At 42.4% G+C, this 11,732-nt stretch overlaps 1 protein-coding gene across 2 annotated transcripts in view; it reads right to left on the minus strand.

Annotated features, from left to right (window-relative positions):
- The window catches only part of LOC149441004 (guanylate-binding protein 7-like), a 50,299-nt gene extending 48,778 nt beyond the window's left edge, over positions 1–1,521 (minus strand). For both annotated transcript variants that reach the window (XR_016307454.1, XM_089657870.1), the window contains exon 1: positions 1,487–1,521. The gene's annotated coding sequence lies outside the window, so the exon portion shown is untranslated. The remainder of the gene's footprint in view (positions 1–1,486) is intronic.
- Positions 1,522–11,732: the final 10,211 nt, after the last annotated feature.

Genomic DNA, 11,732 nt, shown 5'->3' on the forward strand with positions numbered 1-11,732 from the left:
TCCCTTGTCCCCCCCTCTTACCCCCCAGAAATATAAAACAAAATCAGGAACATTCCCAGTTCTAAACATTAGTAGGTGTGATGGCCAGGTGTCCACCAATTTTTGGATGAATGGTGTATATAAATTATCCATCAGACCTTCAGTCAGGCTTAAATGGCCAAACTGTGTATAAAGGGGGTGCAAATGTTAACTGTTTGTATCTGACATCTCTTGGGTGTATTATCCTGCAAGGTAGGGTGTGCTGGGTGTAATGTTCTGCAATGCGAAGCATGGTTGGGTGTAATGTTCTGCAGTATGAAGCATGGTTGGGTGTAATGTTCTGCAGTATGAAGCATGGTTGGGCGTAACGTTCTGCAGTGTGAAGCATGGTTGGGCGTAATGTTCTGCAGTATGAAGCATAGTTGGGTGCAATGTTCTGCATTATGAAGCATGGTTGGGTGTAATGTTTTGCAGTATGAAGCATGGTTAGGTGTAATGTTCTGCAGTGTGAAGCATGGTTGGGCGTAACGTTCTGCAGTATAAAGCATAGTTGGGTGCAATGTTCTGCATTATGAAGCATGGTTGGGTGTAATGTTCTGCAGTATGAAGCATGGTTGGGCGTAATGTTCTGCAGTATGAAGCATAGTTGGGTGCAATGTTCTGCATAATGAAGCATGGTTGGGTGTAATGTTCTGCAGTATGAAGCATGGTTGGGCGTAATGTTCTGCAGTATGAAGCATGGTTGGGCGTAATGTTCTGCAGTATGAAGCATGGTTGGGTGTAATGTTTTGCAGTATGAAGCATGGTTAGGTGTAATGTTCTGCAGTGTGAAGCATGGTTGGGTGTAATGTTCTGCAGTATGAAGCATGGTTGGGCGTAATGTTCTGCAGTATGAAGCATAGTTGGGTGCAATGTTCTGGATTATGAAGCATGGTTGGGTGTAATGTTCTGCAGTATGAAGCATAGTTGGGTGCAATGTTCTGGATTATGAAGCATGGTTGGGTGTAATGTTCTGCAGTGTGAAGCATGGTTGGGCATAATGTTCTGCATTGTGAAGCATCCAGGGTATAATATTCTGCACTGTCAGTTGTGCTGGTTGTAATGTTCTGCAGTGTAAGTTGTGCTGCATGGAATATACTAGGATGCAGAGGCAGACTGACAACTCATGCGGCTCCTGGGCAATAGGGGATCATGGGGCCCCTGTGTCCTTGCCCAAACTCAAAAAAGGTACCAGGGGCATCTCATGGGGCCCCCTACTGACCCCGGGCCCTCGGGCAGTGCCCGAGTTTCCAAATGGTCAGTCCGCCCCTGCTAGGATGTGAAGAATTGTTGGGTGTACCTTTTTATGGTGCATTGGGTTTACTGTCTTGTGGTGTGTTGGGTGTGTAATGCTGCAGCATGAGTTGTGCTGGGTGCGATGTGCTGCAGAAAGAGGTATGTTGGATATGAGGCTTCTGCCAATAACACACAATGGAACACATACAGTATGATATACAATGTTACTCACAGTATTGTATCTTCCTTGCTGTGTCTTCCCTGAGATGCAGCTGGAGGAGTTCTGATACAAAGTCTGTAGAGCTTCACATTATATGATATTCTAAGTGAAAGTGAAAATGAAAAGTGATAAACAGAACATGAACCATGACCACAAGAGATCGGCTAATCGAGACCCCTTCACCCCCACCTCACTCTTCAAATATCCCCCCCTCCCTATAACAGAACATGAACCATGACTAGTGCACAAGAGATCGGCTAATCGAGACCCCTTCACCCCCACCTCACTCTTCACATACCCCCCCCCTATAACAGATCATGAACCATGACTAGTGCACAAGAGATCGGCTAATCAAGACCCCTTCACCCCCACCTCACTCTTCACATACCCCCCCCATAACAGAACATGAACCATGACTAGTGCACAAGAGATTGGCTAATCGAGACCTCTTCACCCCCACCTCACTCTTCACATACCCCCCCCCCTATAACAGAACATGAACCATGACTAGTGCACAAGAGATCGGCTAATCGAGACCCCTTCACCCCCACCTCACTCTTCACATACCCCCCCCCTATAACAGAACATGAACCATGACTAGTGCACAAGAGATCGGCTAATCGAGACCCCTTCACCCCCACCTCACTCTTCACATACCCCCCCCTCCCTATAACAGAACATGAACCATGACTAGTGCACAAGAGATCGGCTAATCGAGACCCCTTCACCCCCACCTCACTCTTCACATACCCCCCCCTCCCTATAACAGAACATGAACCATGACTAGTGCACAAGAGATCGGCTAATCGAGACCTCTTCAACCCCACCTCACTCTTCACATACCCCCCCTATAACAGAACATGAACCATGACTAGTGCACAAGAGATCGGCTAATCGAGACCTCTTCACCCCCACCTCACTCTTCACATACCCCCCCCTATAAACTATCATTAAAGAAAAAACAACACCGATTGGAGTAAAATGGCCAACACGGCCTTTTATTAACACTTCAACTTCAATACACAAAACATTCCTTAACCCCCCTGGCAGTATTCCTGAGTGTAGCTCGGGGTAAAGTTTCAGCACCACAAGCGGTAACCCCCCCGAGCTACACTCGGGAATACACTGCAGCGTTGCTCCGGGATCTCTTCTGCACTTACCTTGTCCTGCGCTCCCGCGATGTCCCTCCTGCAGTGTCCCCGGCAATGTCCTCCGGCCGATGCCGGCATCTGTCTTCTGGGTTCCGTCCCCTGCGACGTCGGGACGTACGGGGGAGGGAACTGGCGGGAAATTTAAAAATCTGAAAGTGACATTCACTAAATACACTAAAATCACATCGTATAACATTCCTGTATCAAACCATTTCACATACATTTTGTCCCGAGTGCTTTGTCCGGCGCCCTGCCTGCATTTTTACTGTTTTTTCTGCCTGGAAACTGAGAAACGTCCATGGCGTCCAAAAAGCGTCCCTTTAGGTCAGACGCGGTTTTAGACCGGCTAGAGAACAGCGATAGTAAATCAGAACCACTTGCAGAATTGAGTGATAATGATTTGTGGGGGAAATTCCTCATCAGACACTCAAAACGATTCTGCGACTGAGCTCAGTGATGTGCGAACTTGGCGCTCTATTTCACATTTCAGTGTTTTTGGTTTGATGACATTATTGAATTACATTTATTATTATTATATTATTATTTTTTATGATTATTATATTATAATTTATGATTTTGTGTTTCAAATTTTATCCTCCCCGGGATGTTTACTAGACTCTTGTCCGGACAAATTTCAGTGAGTTATTCCTAAGAATTACAGCCTACAATAAAAAAATACATATTTTCATGCAAAAAAATGTACCACTTTGAGCACAGAAATACTGACATAATCAGACCGCTAGGGAGGTTAAAGCAGAAATCGTTCAACAATCGGCCAACCGGCAATCCACCGCCTCCACAGACACACCCCACTCAAAGTTCCTAGCCAAGAGGTACAGCACAGCAAGCCACACCTCAGGTCCCCACAGATCAAGGCCGACCCGTTGCAACAGTTCCAGCCACTCCAGCCAGACCCTGGAGTATGCAGACCACGTCGCCTCACTCACCGAACGCTGAATCCAGCCCGGGACGACCCCAAGGGAACCCCCCACAGCCGGTCGGAAAAAGGAACCCCGCGTTGCTCCACTGCCAGCGCCAGCTCTCGGAATTTGTCCCACTGAAAATGAGACAAAGCGTCAGCCAGAGCATTATCGACCCCAGGGAGATGCACAGCATAGAGAAAAACATTCAACTGAAGGCAACGCAACACTAAGTGGCGAAGCAAGCCAATCACTGGCTGCGAAGAAGCAGAGACCCGATTGATGACCTGAACCACCCCCAAGTTATCACAGTGAAAGCGAACCTTCAAATTTCAAAAACACTCCCCCCAAACTTCCACCGCCAAGACAACTGGAAAGAGTTCCAACAGCACCAGATTGCGAAGAAAACCCGCCTCACGCCAGGAAGCAGGCCGCAGAGCCGCACTTCACCGTCCTCGGGAAAAAGAACCCATAGCTCGCGGAACCCGCCGCATCCGTGAACAACTCCATATCAAAATTGCTCACCGGGCCAGACATCCATCTGTTAAAGGAATCCAAAAAACTGTGCCAGATCCGCAATTCCTCCCGATGCTCCAGAGTGAAGCGAATAAAATGCAAAGGAGAAGTAACCCCGTACATTGCCACCGACAAACGACGGCAGAACACCCGACCCATCGGCAGGATACGACAAGCAAAGTTAGGCTTGCCAAACAATGACTGCAAGACCCGCAGCTGAATCTCACGCTTGCCCAAGACTAGAGATGAGCGAATTATTCAAAAATTCGGTTCGGCTGATTCGCCGAATTCGCCGCATAAATTCGCTTCGAGCCGAATAGATTCGCTGCGAATTTAACTTATAAAAAGGGTGTTTCTAGGCTTCAGAGAGCCTTTATATTAGTGCAGAACACTGTACCTTTAATTTAAATGCCCTTGGAGTCTGCTGGGGAAGAGAAATAATACTGTCAGTCAGTATGACATGCAGATGAGTGCCGTCGATCTTAGAATCACCGCACACTTCACTCATTTGGGCAGTCACGGGGCCAAAACCAGAGTGTGGAGCCACAGTGTGGCGGTGGAGGCAGCAGCAATGGGAGGCCATACAGCACCCTATGACAAAATGGAACCCACCAGCAGTGTGAGGAGACCTGAAAGTGGCACATGGCAGAGTGTGGCGATGGAGACAGCAGCAATGGGAGGCCGTACAGGGACCCATGACACACTCTGGACCTGGCAGCAACATGAGGAGGCGGTACAGGGGCCCATGACATATTACGGGCCTGGCAGCAGCATGAGGAGTCGGTACGGGGGCCCATGGCAGATTACGGGCCTGGCAGCAGCATGAGGAGGCGGTACAGGGGCCCATGGCAGAGTGGCGGAGCATAAGCAGCTAAAATTGAAGGCCATACAGAGGCCCGTCAGGTGCGTGCTCGCAAACTGTTGTCTCTTGGAAACGGATTCCAAGAAAGACTGCTGACGGAATCCGTGAAGAGGAGTAGCAGGAGAAGGAGCATCTGAACGAGCGGAAGATGCCAACGAGCGACAACTCCCCTCAGCAGAGGTGTTGGAGCCTTGACTGGCTGATAGAGGGCGATTGACTTCGGGTGACGGAGCAAGTAACGGAGCGGGTGATGGAGCGGGGGCTGGGGCAGGCAGAACCGCCGTATCTTTATCACGGTTTTCCCAGGCCACCGAATGGCGACGCTGCATATGCTGACGCAACGCTGTAGTCCCAACATGGGCCCCCTGGCCACGCTTGACTTTCTGGCCACATAGTCGACATACGGCTACGTTTACTTCCTCGGGCGGCTTGACGAAAAATTGCCACACCGCCGAGTAGGAAACTTTGCCCCCGCTACTCCTCACTGGCTGACTGCTACTTCCACCGTGCACACCGGCACCACTACTGGCCGTGGTGGTAGGCTGCAGTGGAGCTGGTGCTCTACTCCGTGGCCGTTTGCCTCCACTGACACTGCTGCGACCCTGCTGCCTCCTGGGCAACCCACCGACTGTTTTGCTCGCTGGCAAGCTGGCACCCTCTTCTCCTGATGATGCGGAAGCAATAGCCTGATGACGATGAGGCTGCCAAGTGCGATCAGCCTCATCATCATCAATTAGGGTCTCCGCGTCACTACTAGCCCCCTCGGCTGCGTGTGGGTCAGGAGACAGACCTGTCTCTAGACCGGCTACCGAGCCACTCTCCTCGCCAGTACTTCTTCGCCTGGCTGCTGAAGAGGCGGATGTCTCCCCCCGTTCCTGACCGCCCTCTGTTAGCTCTTCCTCACTGTACAGTGGGGCTGAGCCCACAGCATGCGATACTTCGCTTGGTGAGGGAACACCAAAGGACAGGGGCAGGTCGAGGACTCGTGATTTCAGTGGGCTTGCTCCCGGGCCATGCCAACTAATGGTTGTGTCTGACGTACACACCGACCGTTGGCTGTAGGTGTCAGAGGTGACCTGGGAAGAGGAAGACGACCGAGCCAACCAATCGATGACGGCAGGGTTGTCGGTGGAGACACGACCGCTGGATGACACCGGGAGCACTGGCCTCTGGCTGCGACTAGTGCTGCCTCGACCCCTTCCTCTGCTGCCACGTCTGCTCGCTCCTAAAACATTGCCTCCTCTGCCACTCCTCTGCGTGTTGTCTGACATACTCTTTAATTCAATAAGCACCCCAAAAATAAAACCGGATTTAACTCTTTGAACGTACAATAGTGGTTGTGAAGCAGAAAGTCAGTTTATTTAGCACAATCGGTCAATTGCAGCTTGCCGTTGGCTGTAAACTGTACGTTTAGGTCACTGGAATGCACTAATCACCCAAAAAATATTACCGCCACCCGGCGTGTAAATGGATTTAACTCTTTGAACGTACAATAGTGGTTGTGAAGCAGAAAGTCAGTTTATTTTGCACAATCGGCAAACTGCAGCACCAACTGTGCACGACAGCCACCAAAAAAAAAAAGGGTGTATGTCACTTTAAATTTTCGATTCTTTGATAGCTGTGGCCCTAAGTAACGATTCTGTGTCCCTGAGTAACGATTCTGTGTCCCTGAGTAACGATTCTGTGTCCCTGAGTAACGATTCTGTGTCCCTGAGTAACGATTCTGTGGCCCTAAAGTCTCTGTGGCCCTAACTCTGTCCCTTAATACACACAGGTCTGTCTCTCTTGAATGACCGGAGGCTAATGGAGAATTCTAAGATGGCCGTGATTTATAGCTCCACCATTACACAGTGCTGGCTGGCTGCTGATTGGCTAATGCGATCACATGTCATGAATGCATTATGGGTCAGCGCGTCTTGTCTGCGCGCCTTCCCAGAGATCCCCGCCCCATCTTCTCTGTCCATTTTCTCCGTCGCCACACATGTCGCCGCCATTTTTGGGAAAATTTGATTCGTGCATCCAAAGTTTGCTAATCTTCGGATTTGTCGCGAATAGAATTTTTCCAAATCTTCGGAACAAATTCCACTTCGTCATGTTCGATTCGCTCATCTCTACCCAAGACCCCACGCACTTCAATCTGGAGGGACAACAGCTTGTCTTCAGACAGACGGTACTCCATCGTGCCAGAATCCAAAACAATGTCCAGGAAAGTCATCACTGAATCCGGGCCCTCCATCTTCTCTAAAGCCAGCAGAACTCCGAAACGCTCTGCAGTGTGTGGCAAAGTGGCCAGCAGAACCCACCCATCTATCTATCTATCTATCTATCTATTATCTATCTATCTATCTATCATCTATCTATCTATCTATCTATCTATTATCTATCTATCTATCATCTATCTATCTATCTATCTATCTATCTATCTATCTATCTATCTATCTATTTATTATCTATTATCTATCTATCTATCTATCTATCTATTATCTATTATCTATCTATCTATCTATCTATCTATCTATCTATCTATCTATTATCTATTATCTATCTATCTATCTATCTATCTATCTATCTATTATCTATTATCTATCTATCTATCTATCTATCTATCTATCTATCTATTATCTATCTATCTATCTATCTGTCTATCTATCTATCTATCTATCTATCTATTATCTATCTATCTATCTATTATCTATCTATCTATCTATCTATCTATCTGTCTATCTATCTGTCATTTTCTAATCTATCTATCTATCTATCTATAATCTATCTATCTATCTATCTATAATCTATCTATCTATCCAATATCTATCTATCTATCTATCTATCTATCCATCCAATATCTATCTATCTATCTATCTATCTATCTATCTATCTATCCAATATCTATCTATCTATCTATCTATCTATCTATCTATCCAATATCTATCTATCTATCTATCTATCGAATATCTATCTATCTATCTATCTATCTATCTATCTATCTATCCATTATCTATCTATCTATCTATCTATCTATCTATCTATTATCTATCTATCTATCTATCTATCTATCTATATATCTATCTATAATCTATCTATCTATCTATCTATCTATCTATCTAATATCTATCTATCTATCTATCTATCTATCTATAATCTATCTATCTATCTATCTATCTATCTATCTATCTTTCTATCTTTCTATCTATCTATCCAATATCTATCTATCTATCTATCTATCTATCTATCTATCTATCCAATATCTATCTATCTATCTATCTATCTATCTATCTATCTATCTACAGTCAGGTCCATAAATATTGGGACATTGACACAATTCTAAATTTTTTGGCTCTATACACCACCACAATGGATTTGAAATGAAACAAACAAGATGTGCTTTAACAGCAGACTGTTAGCTTTAATTTGAGGGTATTTACGTCCAAATCAGGTGAACGGTGTAGGAATTACAACAGTTTGCATATGTGCCTCCCACTTGTTAAGGGACCAAAAGTAATGGGACGGAATAGTAATCATAAATCAAACTTTCACTTTTTAATACTTGGTTGCAAATCCTTTGCAGTCAATTACAGCCTGAAGTGTGGAACGCATAGACATCACCAGGCGCTGGGTTTCATCCCTGGAGATGCTCTGCCAGACCTCTACTGCAACTGTCTTCAGTTCCTGCTTGTTCTTGGGGCATTTTCCCTTCAGTTTTGTCTTCAGCAAGTGAAATGCTCAATCGGATTCAGGTCAGGTGATTGACTTGGCCATTGCATAACATTCCACTTCTTTCCCTTAAAAAACTCTTTGGTTGCTTTTGCAGTATGCTTTGGGTCATTGTCCATCTGCACTGTGAAGCTTCCAATGAGTTGTGAAGCATTTGGCTGAATATGAGCAGATAATATTCCCGAAACACTTCACAATTCATCCGGCTGCTTTTATCAGCAGTCACATCATCAATAAATACAAGACAAGCAGTTCCATTGGCAGCCATACATGCCCACGCCATGACACTACCACCACCATGATCACTGATGAGGTGGTATGCTTAGGATCATGAGCAGTTCCTTTCCTTCTCCATACTCTTCTCTTCCCATCACTCTGGTACAAGTTGATGTCGGTCTCATCTGTCCATAGGATGTTGTTCCAGAACTGTGAAGGCTTTTTTAGATGTCGTTTGGCAAACTCTAATCTGGCCTTCCTGTTTTTGAGGCTCACCAATGGTTTACATCTTGTGGTGAACCCTCTGTATTCACTCTGGTGAAGTCTTCTCTTGATTGGTGACTTTGACACACATACACCTACCTCCTGGAGAGTGTTCTTGATCTGGCCAACTGTTGTGAAGGGTGTTTTCTTCACCAGGGAAAGAATTCTTCGGTCATCCACCACAGTTGTTTTCCGTGGTCTTCCGGGTCTTTTGGTGTTGCTGAGCTCTCCGGTGCGTTCCTTCTTTTTAAGAATGTTCCAAACAGTTGTTTTGGCCACTCCTAATGTTTTTGATATCTCTGATGGGTTTGTTTTGTTTTTTCAGCCTAATGATGGCTTCACTGATAGTGACAGCTCTTTGGATCTCATCTTGAGAGTTGACAGCAACAGATTCCAAATGCAAATAGCACACTTAAAATGAACTCTGGACCTTTTATCTGCTCATTGTAATTGGGATAATGAGGGAATAACACACACCTGGCCATGGAACAGCTGAGAAGCTAATTGTCCCATTACTTTTGGTCCCTTAACAAGTGGGAGGCACATATGCAAACTGTTGTAATTCCTACACCGTTCACCTGATTTGGATGTAAATACCCTCAAATTAAAGCTAACAGTCTGCAGTTAAAGCACATCTTGTTCATTTCATTTCAAATCCATTGTGGTGGTGTATAGAGCCAAAAATGTTAGAATTGTGTTGATGTCCCAATATTTATGGACCTGACTGTATCTATCTATCTATCTATTATCTATCTATCTATCTATCTATCTATCTATCTATCTATCTATCTATCTATTATCTATCTATCTATCTATCTATCTATCTATCTATCTATCTATCTATCTATCCAATATCTATCTATCTATCTATCTATCTATCTATCTATCTATAATCTATCTATCTATTATCTTTCTATCTATCTATCTATCTATCTATCTATCTATCTATCTAAGTATTTATAATCTATCTATCTATCTATTATCTATCTATCTATCTATCTATCTATCTATCTATCTATCTATCTATCCAATATCTAACTATCTATCTATCTATCTATTATCTATCTATCTATCTATCTATCTATCTATCTATCCAATATCTAACTATCTATCTATCTATCCAATATCTATCTATCTATTTATCTATCTATCTATCTATCTATCTATCTATCTATCCAATATCTAACTATCTATCTATCTATCTATCTATCTATTATCTATCTATCTATCTATCTATCTATCTATCTATCTATCTATCTATCTATCCAATATCTAACTATCTATCTATCTATCCAATATCTATCTATCTATCTATCTATCTATCTATCTATCTATCTATCCATTATCTATCTATCTATCCAATATCTATCTATCTATCTATCTATCTATCCATTATCTATCTATCTATCTGACTATCTATCTATCTATCTATTATCTATCTATCTATCTATCCATTATCTATCTATCTATCTATCTATCTATCTATCTATTATCTATCTATAATCTATCTATCTATCTATCTATCTATCTATCTATCTATCTATCTATTATCTATCTATCTATCTATCTATCTATCTATCTATCTATAATCTATCTATCTATTAACTATCTATCTATCTATCCAATATCTATCTATCTATCTATCTATTATCTATCTATCTATTCAATATCTATCTATCTATCTATCTATCTATTATCTATCTAATATCTATCTATCTATCTATCTATCCAATATCTATCTATCTATCTATCTATCTATCTATCTATCTATCTATCTATAATCTATCTATCTATCTATCTATCCAATATCTATCTATCTATCTATCTATCTATCTATCTATCTATCTATCTATCTATCCAATATCTATCTATCTATCTATCTATAATCTATCTATCTATTAACTATCTATCTATCTATCTATCCAATATCTATCTATCTATCTATCTATCTATTATCTATCTATCTATTCAATATCTATCTATCTATCTATCTATCTATCTATCTATCTATCTATCTATTATCTATCTAATATCTATCTATCTATCTATCTATCCAATATATATCTATCTATCTATCTATCTATCTATCTATCTATCTATCTATAATCTATCTATCTATCTATCTATCTATCTATCCAATATCTATCTATCTATCTATCTATTATCTATCTATCTATCTATCTATCTATCTATCTATCTATCTATTATCTATTTCTCTATGTATCTATCTATCTATCTATCTATCTATCTATCTATCTAATATCTATCTATTATCTATTTCTCTATCTATCTATCTATCTATCTATCTATCTATCTATCTATCTATTATCTATTTCTCTATCTATCTATCTATCTATCTATCTATCTATCTATCTATCTATCTATTATCTATCTATCTATCTATCTATCTATCTATCTATCCAATATCTATCTATCTATCTATCTATCTATCTATCCAATATCTATCTATCTATCTATCTATCTATCTATCTATCTATCTATCCAATATCTATCTATCTATCTATCTATCTATCTATCTATCTATCCAATATCTATCTATCTATCTATCTATCTATCTATCTATCTATCTATCCAATATCTATCTATCTATCTATCTA

Source organism: Staurois parvus, unplaced genomic scaffold (assembly GCF_062004578.1).
Source record: "Staurois parvus isolate SC_StPar_1 unplaced genomic scaffold, SC_StPar_1.0 ptg001037l, whole genome shotgun sequence".
Taxonomy (NCBI): Eukaryota; Metazoa; Chordata; class Amphibia; order Anura; family Ranidae; genus Staurois; species Staurois parvus.